General features: G+C 40.5%; 1 protein-coding gene across 6 annotated transcripts in view; it reads left to right on the top strand.

Moving 5' to 3' along the window:
• Positions 1-24,496, top strand: part of rbfox3a (RNA binding fox-1 homolog 3a) — a 499,685-nt gene that overhangs the window by 60,316 nt on the left and 414,873 nt on the right. For all 6 annotated transcript variants that reach the window (XM_079372549.1, XM_079372546.1, XM_079372552.1 and 3 more), the window contains exon 2: positions 23,235-23,328. The gene's annotated coding sequence lies outside the window, so the exon portion shown is untranslated. The remainder of the gene's footprint in view (positions 1-23,234; positions 23,329-24,496) is intronic.

The raw sequence follows: 24,496 nt of genomic DNA on the forward strand, positions 1-24,496 counted from the left end.
ATCCCTAATATCATGGATGATATGTTCTGAGCTCGTTGGTCTGTCTTCTAGAGGTATCCTCCAGTAACACAGGTTGTGCATGACCAAATATGTGAACAGTTATGTTTATGACACTGTGAAAGCAAATACAAGATTAAAAAGCCTAACCAGCCCTTTACGTGTTTACATAGTAAGAGTATGCTATCTGGGTTTGAAGACAAGATTATTATTTTTTTCGATTTTTTTTCCCGATTTTTTCAGCAGAGACGCTTTGGTTGTATCTGATTGCTAGAGTTTATAACATGTATGTTCTGAAAAACAGTTTATTGTATAAATAAGAGAAACCATGCTGTGACATCACTTGATTTGGTCTGACATGTTACACTCTTCTCAAACTTCCTTTGGCAGTTACTCTCATTTCACGCTGATTGCAGATTTACTTTAATTCTCATCTTTTATAACTTTACCACCTCTGCACTTCAGAAGTTTCTTTCCTATTAAGCCCAGTCCTCTACAGCAGGGCCTACCGCAGAGTTACTCTCACTTCCAGCCCTGTCGCTGTATGTACAGTAATACTGTCAATAAATCACCACCTAGGAGTATCATTAATATCATGGTATGACAGATTTTACAACTTTAACCTTCACACCCATACTCTCTGTCTCACTGCAGAGGACACGCTCTCTCCTGCTGAGGTACTTGATATACAACCTGTGAAGCTGAATTGTCCAATATAACCGTAATTTCTATGTATACAGTGGCAGTGTGAGCGTTTACCTTAAAGAGGGAGTGTGAGTGTGTGCAAGTATTTGTGTGCGTGTCTGGCCTGGTGTGGTGTGTGTCTCTGTGGTCCTGGCCTCGTTAAGCGCAGAGCAATAATGGATGTCAACAGGCTGGCCTCTTCTTACTGTGTCAACATTAATCACCAGGCCTGGACGCCACCGCCCCACACCGCTCTTCTTAATATTCACCACACACACTGCACCCGTGCCAGCCACACAAACACACACACACACACACACACACACTGACTCCAGGCTTTTGCTTCTCACCTTTGAGCTTTTTCCTACGAACTCTCTACACCCTGTGACTCTACTATCTCTCCACCTCTTCTTTTTTTTTGCTCTCCCTCACTCCATATTGCCCTCCGTCACTCCACCTCTTCTTCTATTCCTCCCTCACTACTTCATATCTGTCAGATCTTTGGCTCTGCATCCTCTTCTGTATTGCCCCGTTCTGTGCCCCCTCTCCATCCAACAGTTAATAACTGCTTCTAATTACAAGCCCGGACATCGCACGGCCAATGCAAATGAAGGCTTTCTAAGTAGAGGCTATGCTGCCATGGGTATGCATAGAGACACGCACATTTTGACTTTCATGTTGTCCAAAGACTGAATTTAAATGTGCAAAATACTATATCGTAATCCTGAAAAGTTACAACTGCATTAAAAAAAAAACATGTGTAAATCTAAATTAAGGCTGTTTTGAGGGTAACTAGAGTCTTATAGTCCTAAATCGCACAGTCCAGTTCTTTATCCTGCAAATACACACAACCCTTTGCAACAGCAAAATATATAGTGCCAACCAAATTCCACATTTTGATTGACATTTAAACACAGACCAAAATGTGGACGCTATCTCTGAAGTGACAAACCTACAGCTTCTCATGAGTTGAAACCTTGGTGTTGTATGGGCATCCAACAAAAGCAACACACTATATGTGAGTCTGAACATGGGAATCAATATAATAGGTCATCTTTAAACTCACGTGAAGTACCACATAATGTAGCTCCACTTGTCCCAGTGTTGGTCTCATATTTTGTGCTTGCTTTTTCCTTTAAATTGAAATGTGCTGCCGTCAAGAAAAGGAATAAAACATCCCACATATTAATAGGTCATAATATGCCATGTGAATATTACATTTTTGGGATGTACATATTCATTTACCCAATAGTATTCTTTATGTACGCTTTACAGGCAGAAACAGGGAGGAGGACCCAAGTGCAAAAAAAAAACAAAAATGCTGATTTATTTACACAAAAGTGAAAAACAAACTCACTCAAACACACACAAATCCAAATCCACAAGAAGAAAAACAAAGTAAATCCAGAATCTGAGAACATGGGGAAACGAACTGACAAGAGGGTAAGAAAACACAGAGACTAAATAGACAAGGGGTAATCAGACACAGGTGAGACTAATCAGACAGGTGAGGACAATCAAGGTAATCAAGACAGGAGGGAAACACAGAGAGGCAGGAAACCTGACAATACTAAGAACTACAAGGTAAAACACGGAACACTGAAGAAACACAAGGAACTAACGGATGTAAGAAAACACAGAAGCACGGGTAGAAGACATTACAAAATAAAACTGGAAAAACAAAAGACTAAACAAGTAAACAGGAAACAATATTACAGACAAAAGAGAAGGACACAAAGATACTCAGGAAACACTAAAGACTGAACTAAGAAATATTAACACACAATGAAAACGGGCGACAATATTACAGACAACATAGAAGGACATGAGGACACAAAGTAACACAACACTAGGAAATAAATAAAACGGAACTCAAAACTCTGAAATATAACACAAAACCAAACCCTGACACTTTGTACCTCATGAATGGAATACATCAAACATAGAGTAACATTACTTGGTTTTTTTTTTTTGGGGGGGGGGGGGGGAGGGGGGGTTTAACAGAATGGAAAAAATAAAACATCACCTTTTTGATAAGTATAGCTAATATTTCTAGTACTCAGCTAAATAAGTAACACTGCAACATAACAAACCACAAATTGAGCTTAAGCTGATTTTCAAACTAATACTTATAGTTTACCGTGATTACTCAACTCATCACAGAACGCAATGATTTAAGAGTTAGTTAGCTGGAGGGTAGTGGGCGTCAAGCTGCATGTTGAGAGGGTGTCTGGTGTTGAGAAATGGCATGTGTCACATTTAGAGAAGGTGAAATTAAAGTTTTATCAGAGTTCTTATTCAGTTAAAAAGAACTATAAAATCTAGATGCTGCCTGTTAAACAGGCTTTGTCTGTTTTATTAATAAAGAATGTTTGGACATTAAGAGGAGCAGTGTGTGTGTTTGTTTGCATGTGTGTCTCTGTATATTGCAGCCTTACTGATGAGCCCTGGGCACTGTGCTCTGTTAGCAGCAGGCTGATGGAGCTTCTTGGCATTCAGAGGTCTTTGGGGCCAGAACCAGCCCAGGAGAAGGGGCCTTGCCTGGGGGTTAATGGACCTCGGGCCTGGCCCTTACGCCAACCTTAAGTGTTTCTGCAGCTCTAAAGACCTCTCCTATCCTCTCCTGCTTTTCCTGTATCCCCTCGTTTTCTCATTTCCTTTACCTGTCTTCCCTTGTTTCCTTGTCTCTTTCGCCTCTCCTCTCTCCTGCTCTCCTTTTGTCATCCCTTCTTCTTTTATCACCTGCCATTGTTTCCTATTATTGTATCTACTCTTTGCTCTTTTAGTCACCTTGTGACCTAACCATCCCGTCCTATCCTCTCCCCTCCTCGCTTCCTTTGCCTCTCTCCCTTCTCCTCTTTTCTACCCTCCTTGTGTGTCCTAGATCTATCCTCTCTTTTACTCTTCTGTCCTCTCTCTTACCTTTCTTCTTGTCTCTTCTTCCCGTCTCCTCCCCTCTACTGCTTTCATCTGAGTGTTTTTATTCACTACAGATTGATGAATTGGTTTTGCTGGCGTTCAGTTTAAAGCTGGGGAAAGCGAGCAGACTTTCTGTGGTTTCTCGCAGCGCTGGCTGATTTCTCTCTCTGTATCTCTCTCCATCATGCTGGCTCTCGTTGTGCACTGAGGCTTGCTGCTCCGCCCGTAGAATATGGAGGCAGATAATATCTCTGAGGATGAGTTATGTTGATACGGTCAGCATCTTACTGTTTGGCCAGTGGCATACACACACATACACACACACAGCCCACGTCTGGCTGCTTGGTGAGAGATACACTTGCAGACACACACAAATACACACGCATCATACTTTCTCTGTCCCTAACAGGACAGTGAAGTGCTGTTATGGGGTTCACTTCCAAACCCAGAGGCTAAACTGTAACATAATGATATGACCAGGTTACGCACAATCGCTCTGGTTATTGTTTCCTGGAGCTCATAAAAGTCATCCAAGTACAGAGGAGCTAAAGGGAAGCCTGAGGACTTTGTATATGATGTATTAGTTCACTATAGCTGTTGTATAAGGTGAACAATCATTGCACAGAAAAGCAGCTTTATTGAAGTTGAACACTTAAGGCTCAAGATTAGTTCAAGTAAGTTAAGACCTGAGTAAGGGAAGTGCATAACATACTGGCTGGTCTGACGTGCCACTGATTTTTTAAGGACCTTTTTTGAAGACTTGAGTTTTCCATATTGCACATCCAATCTTGGATTTAATTGTTTTTTTGATACAGAAATTCTTATAGATATGTTTAAGGCTAATTCATTAGCTGGTTAATAAGATGGTTAACAAGCTGAAGTAACACTCCAGGTATTGCAGAAAATACATTAACTGATCAGTGTTCAAATGTGTGATTAAATATCCATTGTATTCAACAAAATAGAAATAAATTCACTTTTACCAATGTGCTGTTTATACCAGCAAAACCAATAGGCCACTGACCGATTGTTTTGACTAATCCCGACAGTGTTCTTGCTAAAAGCGACCACTTTTTTGGGTTCTGTCAGAAACTGATGTGCAGTTAAGTTAGCCAACTTGTAGTCATAATAAACCATTAAAAAATACACAAATATCCTACAAGTTGTTGCATGTTGTGCCATTTTATAGGTATATTGTTTCAATTTGATTCCAGAACCCAAATGTTTTCTGCCTGTATATGATTAGTGGATTGAGGAGATTTATCGTTTTGCCTGCTCCACTGCCTGGTTACTTCTGTAACTTAGCTCATCCCTGTGTGAAAGAAGAGTAAAACATTTAGGCACTACACTCCAACTGCTTTCCAAAGATCTCAAGAGCTTGTCACATTCAGTTTGTTTCTCTGGTCTTAACATTAGTCCCAATAGATTTAGTTTCTGTAAACTGGTACTGAAGTGTTCACTGATGAAGGTGCATTACAGCATTACAGTACCCAAAAGGGGAGGACTGGCAGATTTTAGTTCAAAACCATCGGGATGTTGCACACAATCTAGGTTATGTCCACTTTACTCAAACGCAAACAACTCTCTTTGAATATATAACTGGAATATTGTACTGTTTTTTTAGCTTTTCAAAAACATAATTTATAATCAAATACATATTATGGGTAGTAATGGTAGCAATGCTATATAAACGTGCAAGAAAGAAAGTCCTACTGTACCTCATGTGTTTTGTTTTTTTAAAATCTGATTTTGTCCAGCCAGGACACAAGAGTACACAAAAGTAGTACAAATGCTTTTCAGTTGGGAAAAAAAGTAAGATTGATTGACAAGTCTTTGTCGTAAAATATTTCGGGAGACATGGTCAAAAATGTTTACTATTATTAGGAAACACAATTAGCTGCTCCATTTTCTTCCTTCCTTCTCTATAGCCTAATATCGGCTGTAGAGTTCATCTCAATCAGATTATGATCAAGTCCAGATTTTAAATTGTAAATATGCGTTTCATTTTTTTTTGCCATAGCCCCTCTAAAATCAAGTGCCATTCAGGAGGTGCATAAATCTCTTGGGTGCTAGATAGCCAGGCGGTTATATCACTTGCCCCATGTACAGAGTCCTAATCACAGCAGCCATGGCATTACAAAGTATGTAAGGATCTTCAGCTAGCCTATTAAATAAAGGCAAATAGTAAAAATGTATCTGTCAAAAATCTGACATTGCTGATAATCTGGGGATCGTCTGTGCTAAGCCTAAAATGTAAAACAGGCAACTTATCTTTAACCATCTAACTCATCAAGATGTCAGACAATTGCAGCAGGAAAGAGCTCAACAAATTGACCGTCCATGGACCTCTTTTTTCCAGTCCCACTTGACAACTTGGATTTCAACGATATATGGACACCTGACCTAACAGATATATGTTTCAACCCCACAAGATAAAAGGATACTATGTGGTGATGGGAAATTATGTGATTTGCACCACAGAGACAATTGGACTTAAAAGAGCACTGTTTGGGATTAAGATGAGTTCTTAAACATGACTTACGTTAGTAGTCAATTATTTACCAATGTGCAGATGACATTATTTACTTTACATCAGTTTTAACTGGATTTGTTGGATCCATAAATTACCTACAAATGGACTTTGTCCATCTCTATGGACAGTCCTTACATTTCACTGCGCATCTTTATGAGCATGTGAAAAATAAAAATCTTAAAACTATACTACGATTACTGACTTCATAGACTATTCATGTAGCCCTTTTGATACTTTGGTGATGCCGTATGTCTGGTACCAACTTAACACATTTGGCAGAAGGTGCGGTCATTTCAGTTAATCCTGCACAAATACACTGGACTTTAAGGGTTTTCTGGAAGCACACGTCTTACCACAAAGTACATTTCATTTCCTGCACTGTTCTACATGTAAAAGATTGTTAAATATTTTCCTCAGGCATTGAATATTGGAGGGAATGAGAGTGTGGGATGTGGATCTGAATTCAAGGTTTAAATAATCATCAAGTCTGTTTGCAGACGGGGGAGGGGGGGGGTTGCCTTTATTATATTTGTATCCTTTTTCAGGTCTACACCCATGCATTTTAGAAGTGCTGAATGACAGTTCATGGAGAGGTCAGGCATCATTACAGCACCTACCAGCTCCTCGATACTTCTGTCACACTTTGCTTTAGATTATATTTTGGAGACAGTCTGTGCTTTAACAGCTCCTCAGCACGTCTCAGTATTTTCAGCTTGACTTGCGTGTTGTGAACAAGGTCAAAAGTATTATAAATCAATTCTAAAATACACAAGGTTGTCAATAAAGATTCCCAAACCCACACAATGACATTCCGCTCCTTTTCTTTTTTGTTAAGTATGTCTAAATTGTTATCACCCTGGAAGGACAATTTATTCTCCACAAAGCAAAGCACATAGAGACGATAGCCTTACAGACAGAACATAAACAACACGGCTCATTTTAACATGGAAAACGTCCCATCCAATGCTCTTTTATCCTCCATCACAGTCAAATGGTCCCCATACTTTTAAGCAACACAAGCAATGAATTATGGCTTTACTTCAATGAAACTGTTTTATGGAGTCATTGAAAGCACATTATGACAATGCTCCAGAGGCAGCAAGACGGAGGTAGAGGCCTGGGGTAAAAAGGCATGCTGGGGATTCATTGTATACATAAACTCATTGGCACTAATGAGCCTGTACCATTAAATGTTCAAAGTAGCCATGCAGAGACATTTGCTTTGTGTATGTGTGTGTGTGTGTGTGTGTGTGTGTGTGTGTGGAGAGAATTGAGATTGGATTGTTGCTGCGATTGACCTTGTCCAAGAGGCCCGTCTAGACTCATCGCCTACTCTCCGCCGCTCCTCCACACACTTCATTAGGTGCTGATCGCTTGTTTTTGTTTGCTCAGCATTAAATGTACAGTGAAAAGACATTTTCAGCCTCAGCTGAATTGTATGATGGCTCTTTGGCAACAGCTGTAAACTAGGGTTAGGAAAAACAGCAAAGTATTTGGATAATTTGTCTGGCAGAACTGTATACGTTGATCTTTTACAATAAATTATTTCCTCTTATATTCCCCAGTTTGTATAACAAAAACTGAAAGACAAACAGCATTTCCAACATGCAGCCTCTCGAACCCTGTGCTGTAGCAGATGGCCGACGTCACTGGCACCCAATTTACTTACTCTGTGTAGGTCGCAGTCTGCCATCGCCACGTACTACGCCCTGTCACTCAGTCAATCATTGTGTTCACACAGTGAGTGCTGCGGTCTTTCTCAGGTGTGCCACCAGCGCCACAGTGCTCATCTGTTTCAAATAGCTGCTTGTCTATTTTCGACCAATTACACTGCAGGTTCCCGTAAAAGCTAAAGTGAATATAACAACCTGGACAGGAAGTCAGACAAAGAAACGCACACATGTGATTACGTCACAGGGAGTTAGTTTATGTCGGGGGAGAGTTTTGAGACCCAGGCGAGATGTTCTTTCATTTCCAGATGACCGTCCAGTTGATCTTTAAAGTTTTCATCAAACTCTATTGTATGTCTGCAGGATCCTAAAATCTCATATCACCTTAGTCATCCATGGCTTTGCTCGTACATCTGAGCATGTATTACTGACTTGCGAGCTGTGAGCTTGTGAGCTGCTTCAAAGTCCACTTTTCACCTGATACAACTAAAGGAAAATACATTTCAAGTTTAACACTATTTCACCAGTTTTCAACTGCTATGTTTTGTCATTAAATATGAAATGTAGAGACTACTGTTGTGTCTCAGAATAAATTGAACCAAATGCACGAAACAGAGACGGAAGGAAACGGAATAACAATTTATTGGAACTATGAGTGACACGGTGATAATGTAACATGAAATATAAGTGACACTAATGTGGATCATAAATCTAAAGTGACTCAAAAAGTGTACATGTAATTTACGTGACTCAACTATGTGAACAAGGAATATAACGTGACTAGAACTATGTGACAAGAAATATAATGTGACTCGAAAAACACGCGTGAGGAAGCCAGATGGAGACGAACAAGACGACAAGGAACACGAGGTGCGGGACGGGCAGGACTGGGAACACTGAGAGGGAGAAAAACACGAAGGGTCAAATATACGACAGGGAAAAATACAAGTTAAATCACAGAGTACTGAATTTCAAGAACACGGAGAGCTACTAACCACTGGGGATGAACAATAATCTGGCGCTGGCCTCCTGGAAGGAGCCAGCTTAAATAGCCAGCTGATTAGGATGAGCTACACCTGTGGAGCTCACCTGCAAACACTAATTGAATAATTATGGGAACACAGAGGGAGTGACAGACAGGGAAACAAACAGACACACGTGGGGAGAGACAACTAGACCAAAACATGACAACTACATTGATACTTGCATATTGATTAATGCAGCAATTTTCTTTCTTTCTCATTTGCAGCTCCATCAGTGTTAATTATTTTTTTTATTTTTTTTAAAACATTCATAATTGTCGTATTTAGGCTTGATGATTTCTAGTTCCCTTTTTGTCCCATGTTACCATGGTGAATCATAGTATCAGGCCGACATTAATATCGTCTTTTTATAGTTATGGTGCAAATGCTGAACTCAGAGTGAACCCACTCACAGTATATTAAACACGCTCAAATCAGCTGGAAATGGCTGGAAGAACTGGAAAGTGAATGTTTTGAATCAGAGATTTTGGTTTAGACTCAGAGCTTGTTGAACCTCCTTCCTGAAAAAGGCTCTGCACCTGTGACTGTATATTTGTTCGGATGGTAATACACACTTACAGTATTCCATGCTCTGTGCTCATGTATTGTGTGCTTTTGCCATTTTAAGAGAGTGTTAGATAGCTGGCAAAGATAGCATGCACTGTCAGACAGACCAGATGGGGTATGGCTCTGGAACAGGACGGTCACCTGCTGCAGAGCCCAACACCTCACTGTAGCGTGTTCTTGATCAAAATTCCACTTTAATTGGTCCTCAAAATGCCCTTCTCCTATTACAATGACATTCTCCAATGACAATGGCCATCGAGAACATCTGAATGTTCCTTCTTTTTTTCCTTTTTTCAGCACAATTGCAAGCTTTTCTAACCAGTTTTTATGCACATTTACTATACAAACCACTCCAAAATGTGAAGATGCATCTCAATCTCATTATTTGAATGATAATCACTTTGCTCATTATCGATGATTATCACTTTGAGTGTGTATGTCAGGGGAACAGAAGAGTTTTCATTACAGTCAATCAAAAGTCCAGTCATAGAGACAAAAAGGGCAACTTGTGCATGTAAATGAGATTTGGAGGGATATTGTCTGGGGTATTTATGAAAAGAGGAAGTCGTGTTTCATATGTGCTTCATAATTGTTTATAATTTTTCAAATTGTATTGCAGATGTGCCCAAATACATGCAATATTGATTTAGATACAAAAAAGCGCAGTCCTTCTGCTGCTGCATGCTCGTGGATTCATTTCCTTATACCTGAGTATTTCCTGTAGTGAAAATTCTTTGACATGGCCAATCAATGGCTTTTTGCTAAATGTGTGAAAGGAAACTTATGGGGACAATATGGGGAATGGTCTCTCCAGAGTTTATATGTGAAAAGGACGTTGCAATATGTGTGACAGCAGAGACAGTATCTGCTTAACCTTCCCAGTGTTTAGACATAGCCGACTCCTCTGACCTGACGAGTTATTTATGTGTGAAAAAGTATATGTGTTCCCCATGGTCTCTCACTTTAATTAAAACATCAATCAAGTCCCATGATGAGAGCAACTGGTGCAAGTCACTCGTGTGTACCAAAGAGTGTGTGCGTATGTGTGTGCAATTAACCAGTCACTCTCTGCACTGTGACTGACATGAGGTACACTGGCTGGCAATGCTGATTAGGAAGGTGACAGGGCCGGATGTGGATAGTGTAACACACACAAATCCAGATTACATTTGTTCCCTGTTTTGCATCGGTAGCCCATTTCCCACAGGGCTGTCTGATGAACTTTAGTACTAAAATTCTAACACACATTAACACCTGGAGTTGATGTCAACATGCCACAAAATGTGCAGTGGTCTTCCTTAAGTCACTATCAGTAGATTCAGTGCTGTATGATTTTGGTTGAGCCTGTTGAAAAAGCCAGTCAGGTCCTTAATATGGTATATGCTGCCATTGTTCATGTTATCAATTCAACGTTCTTCTGATGCTTTTGATCTTGCACTTTCTGATCATTTCTGATCATTCTCATCGTAGCAGGATCTGAGTCTTCTGAATGCAAACAAAATTGATCAATTCAATCAATAATAATTTTTGTATGACCAAATCCCAATCAATGTTAACTCATGAAACTTTAACAGAGAGCAGTACAATTACTTACTCTGTTATGAAATTAGCAGAGGAAAGACTTGTTCAACCAAAGCAGCTATCATTTATATTTTTTTAAGAATTAAAAGCACATCCTGTATAATTTTCATAACCATAAATTGTGAAAAAATCTACAAACAGCTACCCGTTCCTATAGTTGGTAAATAAATTGAACACTCAGTAATAATTACAAATTCCCCCTTGTAATACTTGTCCTAACCTTCAAAGTGGAGCCAGTCAGATTATCTGCCAGACACAACCTACCATATCTTCTCCAGCCTCACATAACAGCAGCACTGTTTGTTTGGTGCCAAACCACATTTCCAGCCATATCATAACCTGTGTACAGCTCTCACATGCACACATAGTCCGCCTAACAGGCCGTCAAAGAGCAGAGGTGAACGGAACAAAGATGTGTTATTGTGAGCGTGACGATCAGCTTCCCGTGTCTGACCATCTGTATCAGGCCTGGCTCAGCAGGAGGATGGAGAAATGAGGTCAGCTCAGCTTTTGAAGCCGGCAAGCTGCAGGCAGACGAGGCACCATGCCGGGACTGGAAGCCCACATGAAAGGCAATCAACCAAAATAGCCAAATATTGTTAGCACTGTAGTTGTGTGTGTTGCTCAGTCTGGGGGGCTGAGAGATTCCGACTGAAATGAGTCACTTTATCCCCCCTCTGCTGTTGATGTAACCTGTCAAGAGTGATTCCCAATTTAATACACACTGTGCAGAAGCTTTCGTGAACTATATGGAGTCCTGTGCATCAGCTCAGGTGACATAGAGGAGGAAAACACCCCTTAGAAAAGCTCAATTTTTTGACAGAGTATGGTGTTAATGATGCAGTATGCAAGAAAAGAAAAAACATGTCTTTGTAAAACATCTTTGCAAAGATGCACCTGTGCTTTGTATGTTGGTTTGGTATTCTCTTATTTTCATGACTCAGCATGTTAGTTAATGATCTGCCTGTAGGAGTAGAAGTCATTAAGCTACGGCAAAACTTGCAGTCTTTTTTATTTGCAATGACATAATACGATAGAACAGTTGTTCCTCAACTTTTTTTGCCTGATCGCACCTTTGGCAGATGACCATGCACATTAACATATGAACATATACCAATGAAGACTAAACATTGTCAGTCACACCCGGACTAAAAGAAATCCTATCAAGAATTTATCTCAATCTTCAATGACATCAAACAAGCATTTTTTACATATGTAGCAGTTAAAAATAAAACCACAACATCCATTCATTAGCTATACTGCTTTTCCTGTTGAGCCGATCCCAGCTGTCATTGGGCTCGAGGCAGGTTACACACTGGACTGTTTGCCAGTCAATCACAGGGCCGACATAGAGACAAGCAACAAGCCACATACACATTCACACCTTGAGTGTAAGCAATTGACCCAACTAGCATGTCTTTGGACTGTGGGAGAAAGCCGGAGTACCCGGAGAGAATCCACTCATGCTAGGGGAGAAAATGTTAACTCCACACAGAAAAGGCCCTGTCTGATGGAGATTCGAACCAGGAACCTCCGCATTGTGAAGCGACAGCACTGCATCCTTAAACAACAACATGAAACTTTCAATTGTTTTGGATGTAACTTGTCTTTTGTTTTTAAACCTGACTCCTTGGAGAGAAACAACTCCTGGTGATAAAAGGAGAAAATCTCTAAAGATTTCTACTTCCACGTCCTGCAATAAGTTTAATGACTCGTGGGAGCTTGTTTTGTGCTACAGATCTACTTGAGTCTTGGGTGCTGCAATGAGACTGCTTCTTAGTAATTTTCAATGTCAAAATTTGATTGGTCTATTTTGTTCAATGAGGCAACTGTAGAAAAAAACAATCTCACATAGGTAGGATGTGTCAAAAGGAGGAAAGGTGTCTCTCTTCATTACCCTGTGTTGTACAGGTAAAGCTGAGGGCGAGATATGACTTGGATTCGATGTTAGCCTCGCAATAACCTGGAAGTCTTCCTTAAATATTTTGCCATGTAATACAGTGTGCATTTTAATTAAGCACCCCCACTCATATCTTAGGGTATCACTGTGATAGACGATATCAGACCATGGTAGAATAGTGGCGTAGGGGAGGGGGGTGTCTTACTCTGTTTGTGTGTATCATGTATCAGAGAACAATTTTCTCTGACATGAATAAGCAAATCTGCTTTTTCTTTGTGTCAAAAACAACATGTTCCTCTTTACTGCATGACAACTACTGTATTGAACATTCTTAGCTTAGCTTCTATAGGTATTGGATTAGGAACCCACTGGGGATAAAGTCTAGAAACTGGGCTGGTAGCTGGAGACTTAATATGCAGCTGTTATTATGAGAATATTGGTTGTGCCAGTGAAAAAAGTGAAGCAACAGTATGCAACTGCTACAACGACAACAACATCTCCACATAAGGCTTGATGGTGAACTACAACCTGTGTCGGGCTACTGTAGTGCCAACGGAGGTTATTAAAGGTTAAGGTCCCAAAGACTCCAATTAGATCTCAGAAGAACTCAAAAGAATGTCATCAGTCTGTTTAGTTTCCATCACATCAGTTTTTAAACATCAGTCAGTCAGGCCCAATCAGCTTCTTTCAACAACAAGTGAGCAAGTAGCACACACATGGATGCACAGTTTTGTCTGTCCGTCTGCCTGTCCACTGCTCTCTCTCTGGCCCTCTCTTTCTCTCTCCCTCCCCTCTGGCATACATGACAGCAGCAACGAGGACAAGCTGTTTTTCCTGCTGATAAATATTCCGACACGCCGTGCCTGACAGGCCGGCTCTACCAGCCAGGAATTGGGATGGACAGGCCAGTGTTTGGGTTCTTTTCACGCGCGTGTGTGTGTGTGTGTGTGTATATATGTGTGTGAGTGTGTGACAGCCTGGTTGTCTCCACGGTGCCAAGACGGCTCTCTGAATCGGCCTGAGACGCTCCCTTCCGGCCAGAGCCCAGCAGACTCTGTGTAACTAGACCTCTGTTGTCCCCATCCCCTCCACCCCCTCGCTCCCACCACCCTCTGCTCCTTGCCTCATCAGCTCACCCAGAGGAGTAGGAGGAGGGCTGGGCGCTGCTTTCTTGCCAGCCTGGAAATGCTGACATGCACAGGCTGGCATCCTTTCACTTGGAACAATCTTCCTCTACTCTCCTCCCTCCCTCTTTTCCCTCGCCTTTCGTTTGCTGTCTAAACTACATGTCCAGCCAAAGCAGAAATAGAGTGGGATATTTATAGCAACATGAGATAAAGGGGGGATACTGCCTCTTTTTCAATGGACACGCGGGATTATGTTTTATTATTTATGTCTTTTCTTTCTTCCCTCTCCCAGCTCCTTTTTCTCCCGTTTTTCAGCTTTTTTCCCAATTCCCTTTTTATCGCCTTTCTTCTTTCTCTTAGCAGGCAGTTGCCAGTTCCTGTCCCCTAATTACTGTTCCTCTATGGATGGCTGTACACTTTCAAATTAAGGAGGCTTTAAACAACAGAGCAGAAAGGAACAGCACATTCTGAGGATAAAGGAAGTGGAGGTGTGAAAATATGTTGAGACGCTAGAGAATGAGCTTGAGGCTGAGGGTTATTAAAAGAGTAAATAACATGTCACCACGGGTACATTGAGAGAACTGACGCTGACAAGCACTGGTGTAAGGGAAGGATTAAACCTAATACAATCATTATGCCAACACTTCCACTGTTTATGACATACAGTAGTAATTCTAAGGCCAAGATTTAAAGTGAATAACAGAAAAGCTTTGAATGAGTGGCTCTGTCCTGCTGTCCTGAAGATTTCTTGGCAGGATGGACGAGTAGGTCCTTGTCCATAAACGCCCAAGTTTATGTTTCTTACTCTAGTAATCTGTATGCTTTTTAGTGAGTCACATTAGTAACCTGGATACCCAGCTCTCTTTGTCCAAACCTCCAACAAGACTCCTGGATTAGGTTCTGTACAGCTAGCGTGCACCATGCCGACTTGGTCAAAAAGTTGCACTTTGGTCAAATTTATCACCTAATTTGGTGATGCTCATTTTAAAACGCACATACTGTTACAATAATAGTTGCCTATACTACACGTGGGCGAAGTTTCAGATCATGAGGTATGAAATGTACGCTGGAATAATCCCAGGATAAATCCGCAGAGCGTGCTAACAGCTTGTCCTGAAAGAAGTTCACAGATGGCTTCAAGCCACTATGTAAGTTGTAGTTGTAGAAACCTCTGAATGCCCCACAGCGTTCTGCTCAGTGGAATGCTAAAGGGGAACTAAAGCGTTGTAAAAGTCACGAACAGTCACTTCCATGCATGTCTGTATGAGATGCAGAAGCAGGGCAGCGATAAGCCTTGAGATCATCTGAGGATTTATGATCTGATATATAATTATATTTACAACGTTTTTTAAATTAACATCAACGTTAAAAATTAAAACATAAACCTATAGGTATCCTAATTAATGATTATTGGCTGTGCCCTGCTCTGGTAGCTACAGTAGGCTAGTTGGCAAAAGAGAATCAGATACTCACAGATAGAGGTTTCTTACAAAATACAGTTTTGGATAGCTGTATTGATTTTCAGCTAAATACCACACTTAGATTGTAATGTGGTTGGTGCCTAAACAAATATCTGGCTTGTAAAATGTAGAAATGTTTGACAGACCATGCAGGTTCTTTACTTTCAACGTGTATTTGATGTAGTATCTCTTTCTGACTGCTTAGATGTTGTCACTAGGATCTGTTGTCCCTTGGGGCTAGAACAGAATTCACAATTACTATCGGCACACACACACACACACACACCTACACACACACACACACACACACACACACACACACACACACACACACACACACACACACACACACACACACACACACACACACACACACACACACACACACACACACACACACACAATAAACAGAAACCCGCAACCCACTTCATGTGTCCCTTCAGTGGATGCTGGCCACGTTAGACCATAATGTGTCTCTGTGGTGCTGAAATATATCTCTGCTGTCATTTTTAATCTGTGTGTTTCAGCATGAATGTGGGGTGTGTGGGTGGACAAAATACACAACAAACACAATTGTATCCAAACACTTTTTCCAACACACACACACACACACACACACACACACACACACACACACACACACACACACACACACACACACACACACACACACACACACACACACACACACACACACACACACACACACACACACACCTACACACACACACACACACACACACACACACACACACACACACACAATAATGACACATTATACAAGGTATAAAAATGGTTGTTTCTTTTTTACCTTCACATTTCTATTTATATATAACATATTTTTGCATCTGGAATTGTTCTAACAGTCTTTTAAAAACCTTTACATTAAAAGTGCCTGAAATAATGTCTCACTTGTTTAAAAAACAAAAGCCTGTTGAGTTGTAAGTCTGTCAACCAGAACTTCCACCAGATATGTGTGCATTGCATTTCAGCTATGCCTCTCTCGTCGGTCAACATCCACATACTGCGTTCTCAGGGCGCAGCACGAAGCCGCACCACTGGACAGCTGGAGTCAGGAGACAAGGAGTTCCCATGGTAATAACAGGTTCACTTGCTACAGCGCAAGACATTACATGTATGTATGTGGTGTAAAACATTTTAAAACTTGTTTAAACACGTAAAAAATATACACTAGGTCGTTGCTCCCAACCATCAAAATGAAGTTTTTTAATCTGAAAATGAACTTGTGGTTATGGCGTGTGACTTCCTGTGGACTTGGGCTGGAGCTGGGGTGGAGCGCAGCCAGTGGAAGCACACACATAGAATTATGTAAAAACCGATCCACTCCATTGCTGTGGCGGAGCGGAGAGGTACCAACAAATGAATCTGGTGGAATTTAGCTCTCAGTAGGGTCCCATAAGCTTCCAGGCAGCGTGTGTCCCCTTGTTTCCCATTACAAGGAAGCTTCCCTTTAACAATGAACCCCAGTGTTACTTAATTAAACATAAGTTGGTTTTAATAGTCAACAAGAAGCAGGTAAAAAATGTGGATTTCATAAGTTAAAAAAGCACCATGTGTCAATCTTTACTACCCAGAATGTGTTGGCATTTGTGTGTTTGTTAGTAATTATGGTAGTTTACATAATGTATGCCTCTAAGCTCCTTTTTTGTCATTGTTGCTTCACAATATTCAAAGACTAGAGTTGATGATAGTGTCTGTTTTTTACCAGACTTTGTGTGTGTCCTTGTGTATCATGCACATTAAGGCCTATGTGCAAATGACTCTACATTGTATTCAACATGAGTGTGTGTTGAGATTGTGCTTGACAACACAAGTATTTTTCACATAGAGGACCTTCATCTTGACAAGCAATCCCTGTGTGTTTTTTTGTGAAGGAGGTTGTTCCTTTGTGCCTCTGAGCCAAGGCAGCAGGGTACCATTTTCTGACTTCCGTCTCACACCAGCAAACAAGTTTGGGGGTCAGGTGTCTGGAGTGTGTGTGTGATTGTGTGAGTGAGCTGCTATAGAACATGTCGCTCAGTGGCACGGAACCGATTGCCCTGCCAAACCCTGCCAATTACCATCCTGGCTGGGAGACTAACACACACACACACGTACACACACACACACACACACACACTTTTTTTTTTTTTTTCAGTTTTGTTTTCCCATCCCAGTGCACAGTGGCGGTTGTCGTTCTCTGACCATCAAGTCATGGAGGGAGACATGTGGAACAGGCAGACATGTCGTGCAATAATGTCTTCTCTCAGCTTTTCTGTTAGCTGTTGATTTTTACACATTTGTCAGGCCGTACAAGCAAAGTAACTCACTCTCATGAATCACATCATGCACGGAAGAGAAAGGTGTTGTCGACTGGGAACTGATCTGGGCGATGTGCTGTCAGAATGACATCAATAGTCAGTTCTGAACATGCAAAATCTGACAAACAGATCAAGACATCCAAAGAAGACGGACAATTTTGTGATAGTGGAGTGACTGTGAGGTGACAGAGAATCCCGTTCAGTATCTTATTGTAGTTTAATCGGATCTAACCCTTTTTTCCAGACAGTCAACAAACTTTATGCAAAACTGCACAGACAGTTCTCATTTTAATGTAAGCTATAAAGATTTGTTTAGTCCAAGATGAATTTGATGGATAAGTCCTCCCAGCCTGAAATTTCTCTGATCAGATTTTCAATCAATTGCGATCATGTTTTTTTAAGACATTTATCCCAATTTAGATAAATGAGTATTGAATAAATAAATAGTAAACATAATGTTCATAAAATCAAAATGGATGCTTTTTTTTTTTTTAACTCACCCCAAATACAGTGTGTACCCTTGATGCCAATAGCTAATCAGACCTATATTGTGTTAGAATTAGGAGAGACTTAATTGAGAATAAACTATTATTTATTAGCAATGAAATGTGCGAAGACTTTTGGGGGGCGAGACTCCATCGTGACGACTTCATGTACTCAGAGGAGTAATAAGGCCAACACAGGATAGGATACACCCCTGGAGTCTAGACATTGATGGTGGTAAAGAGGAATGGAGGCTGTGATGAGGAGTGGGTTACAAACTAAATCTGGACTCTGTTGAGCTGGGTGGAGGTGACTGGGGTGGAGGAAGGTTGCAGCGGTTGCACAGAAACGACAGAATGGCAGTGGGAAAGAGAGACTGTTTTAAAAAATTGATGGCAGCAGGGTGATTGGTTGAGAAAGGTTGGGACACAGTGGTTGGTAAATCACTTAGATGATACACGCCCATAGTCAGCTGATCACCAGAGTGTGAGATAGGGGAAGTATTAAGGGGAGTTGTTTGATGTGGAATGAGGTGAATGAATGCGTGAAAGAATAAGAATAAACCTTAAATTAAGATTATTTCACCTTTTCCAGCTGATGTTGGGAGTAAAGTTACATATTGTTGCTTTAACACAAAATATTTGTGCTTTCTGGCTTGTTTACTTTCCTCTACCTGCCTCAGTTATATGTGTCTATTAGACATAAACCATATGGCTTGACTTCAAATTACACATAAACATCACAGGATTAACTGTGTTTATCTGCATACACTCACAGGCATCTAAATTTGAGCAAGCAATGCGTGGATGTGACTTCTTCATGTCACCTCTTCACTTATAAATGAAGCGATGCGAAACACTGCCAATTCTCTGTTTGTCACTTGACAAAGCAAAGTTGACAAGAAGCCAATGAAAGCTGTCTGTGTGACTGTGTATATGTCTGCTGACTCAGGATGCAATGTGATTGATAAGACAGTTCATTCAGTGGAGCTCCTGGCAGGTGTTTGAGTTCACTGTGGTTTATGGTGTCTGCATTAGAGATTAACAAGGAAGTGGGGAGGAAGATGTTGTCCTCAAACAGCCCATGAGGTAGTTGTGAAGTTGAAGAGTCTAAACGGGGAGCCTCAGGAAGAAGTTAAGACAAGACGATGGATGATGAAGGAACCCGACAAATGCATTGGTAGGCTGGTAATATCAGGCTTTGAAATATGATTGCTCATATGGTGTGATGTAAAAACATGTTTTGTGTACAATAACTCCAGCTTAAGTAACAAAAGCCTTCACCATACTGAATTTGTATTTCGCACATTATCACAGTACCAATTCAAGACTCAATTTTAACATCCCTGTGATGTTTAGCTTTCACTATGAATGGTCACAGCCCTCCAGTAGAACTCTGCAAGTTCATTCTCATTGGTTCTCCCACTCTTTATTTGATAATGCATCTCAAAAAAAGTGGCCTCATTTTTCATAGAAGTCACACAATGAATGTACTGTTTGTAATATAATAAGTGCATAGGAGGGTACACTCCTAAATCATTTGTCTTTTTTTAATTCCTTACAAAAACGTCATTCCATCGATGCAATTCAATAATCTGTGCATCTTTAAGTGGGAGTGACTTTGTTTTGATTTTTTTTAATGCCACATGTGCAAGGTCAGTTGAGTTCACAGTACTTAAACCCAAATGACGGCTGGAAAAGATGATACAGCCACAAAGAAAGAGGAGGAGGCTGGCCCAAAAAAAAAAATGAGGGGGCAGGCAGGAATTAGTGTGTACGCAGAGAGAGGGAGGAGAAGATAGACAGAGGAGGGAGGAAGAAAAGCAAAAAACTATTGAGAGAGATCCAAAGTGGGAGGTAGAAGTGGAGACAAAAAGACAAATGTGGGGACAGTGGATGAGCAAGCCAGCAAGAGAAGGAGGAGACAAGTGCAGAGGATCAGCAAGTTGTTTTTTTTCTTTGGCTTTTTGCCTTTGAATAGAGAATATAACGTGAAAAGAGAGTGGGGAATGTCGTGGAAAAGAGCCACAGGTCGGACTTGAGCCCAGGCCACCCGCTTTGAGGCCTATAGCCTCCGTTCACGGGTGGAGACCAAACCTTTAGGCCATCAGCATCACGAATCAGCAGTTTAAAGTTTCTAAAGTAGTAAAATGTAGCAATGAAGAATCCCTTAATGCCTCCTGAGCTTCTCCTCACAAAAGATTAAACAAATACATTTATGCATTTTTTTTATTGTGAAACTTTGAGGATTTTTTACAATAGTCTCAAAACTGTTGCTTTATAAGAATTTAAAATAAAATTGAATAAAGAAAGAAGAGAAAACTGCAAATCCCCAATCATTGATAGATCATTTAATGGGTGTCCCCAGTTTATCACATATACTGATTACCGACTTATCCTTGAAAAAATGCAGGAAGATAAGGTTCCTGTAGTAAAGGTAAGTCTACGACTTAACGTAAAACCACAGTTGTTTTGAAATAAAAAAACATACAGAACACACTTTAGCTTTTAGACAATTAAGTTTTGAGTTTTGAAGGAGCTCCAGCCATCTATGGGAGATAACAGAGGGAGTGGAAGGCAGAGATGGGGAGAAGACAAATCATTCCTTAAGGAAAAGTGGAAACACCTTTCATGATTGCTGCTTTAATTATACATTTGTCTGCATTTTTACATTTAGCTGCCCGGAGCTGCAGTCCAATAACACATTATCTCCAGAGATTCCTCCAAATACTTCATAAAAGATACAGTTACACCATAAACACATCACACAACACACTCCCTCAAGAAGAAGGAAATACATCAAATGTTTTCTGTTCACGCTGATTTGTCAGTGAGTGTCAGTCAGACTCAACTAGTGGGACCCCTCAAGCTGAGCGGAGGAACTTAATGAGACAATGCAAACTTTAACCCAGCAGCTCACCATGCAAGCCAATTTGTGAACTGAGCAGGTAAATGTCAAAGCGTTGTTTTTCTCGCTTTTTCCACTTGTTGATCAGAATGATAATCAACTTTATTGGCTACATATGTGTAAACATACAAAGGAAATTAAGTACACATACTTTTGATATCAAAGCAAGGACCCCAAATACTACAGTTGAGTCCTCCTCCAGCACTCTCTTCCCTACCACCCCTTGCTCAAGCTACAAAGACAATTTAAAGTAGTTTGAATAATCTGACTTTTACAATTTCCTGTGTGCCACATCTTTGAAAGGGTCCCTCAAGTCTATTGTAAATTATCAAGTAAAAATTGGAAGTCAACAAGGAAAGGAGCTCTTATTTTGTTTAGGGGCATGGCCAGCAGCAACAAATAAGGCCCGGCCTCCTTCGTCAAGCTGGGGCAGTACTCCCAAAGGTTAACGTGAATAATGCTCATCTGTATGTGTTTTCATTGTAAACAGTGCAGCTTTTAATACTTTTAAAACTACTAAGCCAATCAAGTGCTTTACTCAGTCCAGGCACTGCTAGTTAACACAAACCCTAGCAGATATGCCAAATGGATAAGCAGGACTAGTGTGGAAAGGATCGATGATGTTTGGATGTGGGCCGCAAAAACAGTGCCTTTACCACCTCAAGCATGTCAGCAGAGTCTCTTAGAGGATCCATCAATCCTTCCATTCTGGATCTGTAGAGAATCCTGACAGGAAATATCACATCCTAGTTTCAATACAGCTCCACTCAGGACAGGAGGGCTCTGTTCTGAGAGAGGTGCTTCAGCTGAATTCACCATTTGAATGAAAATACTGTCAATTGACATTTCTGCAAAGTCCCTGAACTCTTACACCAAGATATGCAGAACCTGAGCTTGTAGGATCACAAAGGATCATAGCCAGACAAACAAAGTAATATGCCAGCTTTTGCATACTGGCAAGCAACTTTGTCAGGCGTGGAAAACAAAAATACTGTCATCTTGTTTCTTGTCTAAGCTCACCAGGGTACCCATTTCAGTTCCACATTAGCTTCTCTGTCATCTCAAGCACATACATACACACAACAAACATTTTCTTAAATTTTCACATTCTTTAATTGTAATATCTGTTGAGATTCAAATCATTGTATTTTACAATGTGCTTGTGGCCAATAAAGTAAAGTTGATGATAAAGATGTTAGAAATAGATCTGATATAAGTTGATGCATGCAGTTTTGTCCCTTAAATTTAAAATCAAACATTCATTCTATCGCAATTGGTAGCTGTGTTTTTATAAGAAAGACCCTTCAGGTAAAGCCAGAAGGGTGTTAAAAAGTTAACATGGACTTGACATAAGCTTAAGGGGATGTGGATGTCAACAAGTAATAGAGAGAGAGAAAGAACGTATTGAGCTGTTGGAATAATTGATGGAGGTGGAGGGTACAGTCACCTCTGTTTCTGTGTGGATGTCCTCCATACCCCATTTACAATATGCTTCCTTAAGACCGTTCTTTCATTGATGGAAAATAAACACAGCTGAATATCGACAGCAAGCTCTACAAAGGTTAGATCATTGACATGTCTTAAGGCCTATGGGAAATCTATAACTTCTAGCTGTGCATGAGCAAGGCAGTGAACCCACCGTTCCTCTTGCTAAGTGAATGATATCTGTTTATGTTAATGGTCGAACTCAGATGGGTAAAATTCCAAAGATCGTAGACATTTTTGGCTTTGTTGGATGTGGATCAGTGGTGGAGTCTGTCATCTCTAAACCCAACGCCATGGGTTTCAATCCCCAGCTCCTGCAGTCAAATGTCCAATGTGTCCTTTGGCAAGACACTAAACCCCAAAATGCTCCTGCTGCTTCACCGGCAACTTATAAATGTGTATGACTGGGATTAGCTAATTCTGATGGAAAGTTTATAAAGCAGCTTCTGACATTGGTGTGTGAATGGATGTGAAAAAAGCACTACATGAGCTCAAGTCCATATACTAAAAGAGATGTTGAATTGCAAGTTTCAAATATCTTGACTTGTTTGCTTTGTGCGTCTTTCTTTCTTCATCAGGCAGAGGGACAGACAGAGGGATGCTAACAATCTAACAGAAGATCTTCACATTTCTTCAAAACCCAGCATCAGAAGACTGCAGCTGCTCCAAAAGGTAGGCCTCATCAGCAACTATGTCTCTAAATGTGTCCAACAAAGACTGACTAACCAGATTTATCAACAACGGCACTGATCCACAAAACTCCACGAGTCCAAACAGCACACCAGAGTTCAACATTTGTTTCAGATGCTCTGATGTTATCATTTAGTAGTAAGTATGTTCGAAGAGTTCCCATCCTCTTGCACTTCTCACATGTTGGAGGGAATACAGGACACACTTACTACAGTTAACCAATAACAAAGAATGCTTCAGAATCAGAAGGGGTTTTTTTCTTTTTCTACCTTTCCTTACACCAGATGTAAAACTAGTGCTTTCACACCCTGCTGTTGGTTTGTTTTTTTTGTTTGTTTGTTTGGAGACCCAAGGGACCATATTTGATCCTCTCAAAACACTTCTTTCCTGGTCATCATTGCACCATTATAACTACTTTCAAATCCCAGCTAGTCCTTTGACCTTTCAGTAGATTTATTCTCACAATTTCAGCTTGAGGCTTTTCTTGTAAATTGCAATCCCATTTAATTTTAAATTTTAAACAGCAGTTTAAGCTTTAGCTCATTGCTTCCTTGTGTCAGTCAAGCTGCTAACATTAAAGAATAATGGTATACCCGCTGATTAAAATTGGTAGCCAACAAACCATGGGTCACGTCATTGGTTAAAATGTACAGATGATGTAAGAACAAAGGAATTGTTAAAACATACATAAACATACAAAAGAGAAATTTGTAGAAGGCCTTTTTAGAAGATGAGCCTTAAGGCATCTGTTTCTGGATTGGTGAAAAGTAACATAGAAAAAGTTTTTCCAATATGGCGATTGCCATTGTTCAGTTTCAAAATCTCTTCAGAGACCAATGGGCGATGTCACTGAGACTAGTGCGTGTTTTATAAAGACTACGAGAACAACTTGTGATGACCTACATGTATATTCCGACCACTCGTGTCTTAGTTAAAGAAAACAATTTATCAGCTCTCTTAACCTGTGGACATCTTGTGGCTTTTTAGCCGAGTGGGATTTGTGAACGTGAAGCTCTGCAATTTTTCCAAAAAATACCTTCAGTTCTTCGATGACCTGAGTCGACTGAGTTTCACACCTCCTGGTATACTAATCAGCTAAAGGACGTTTTTACCACAGAAATTGAGTTATTGTTCAACAAACACTAGATTA

Source organism: Symphodus melops (assembly GCF_947650265.1).
Source record: "Symphodus melops genome assembly, chromosome: 21".
Taxonomy (NCBI): domain Eukaryota; kingdom Metazoa; phylum Chordata; class Actinopteri; order Labriformes; family Labridae; genus Symphodus; species Symphodus melops.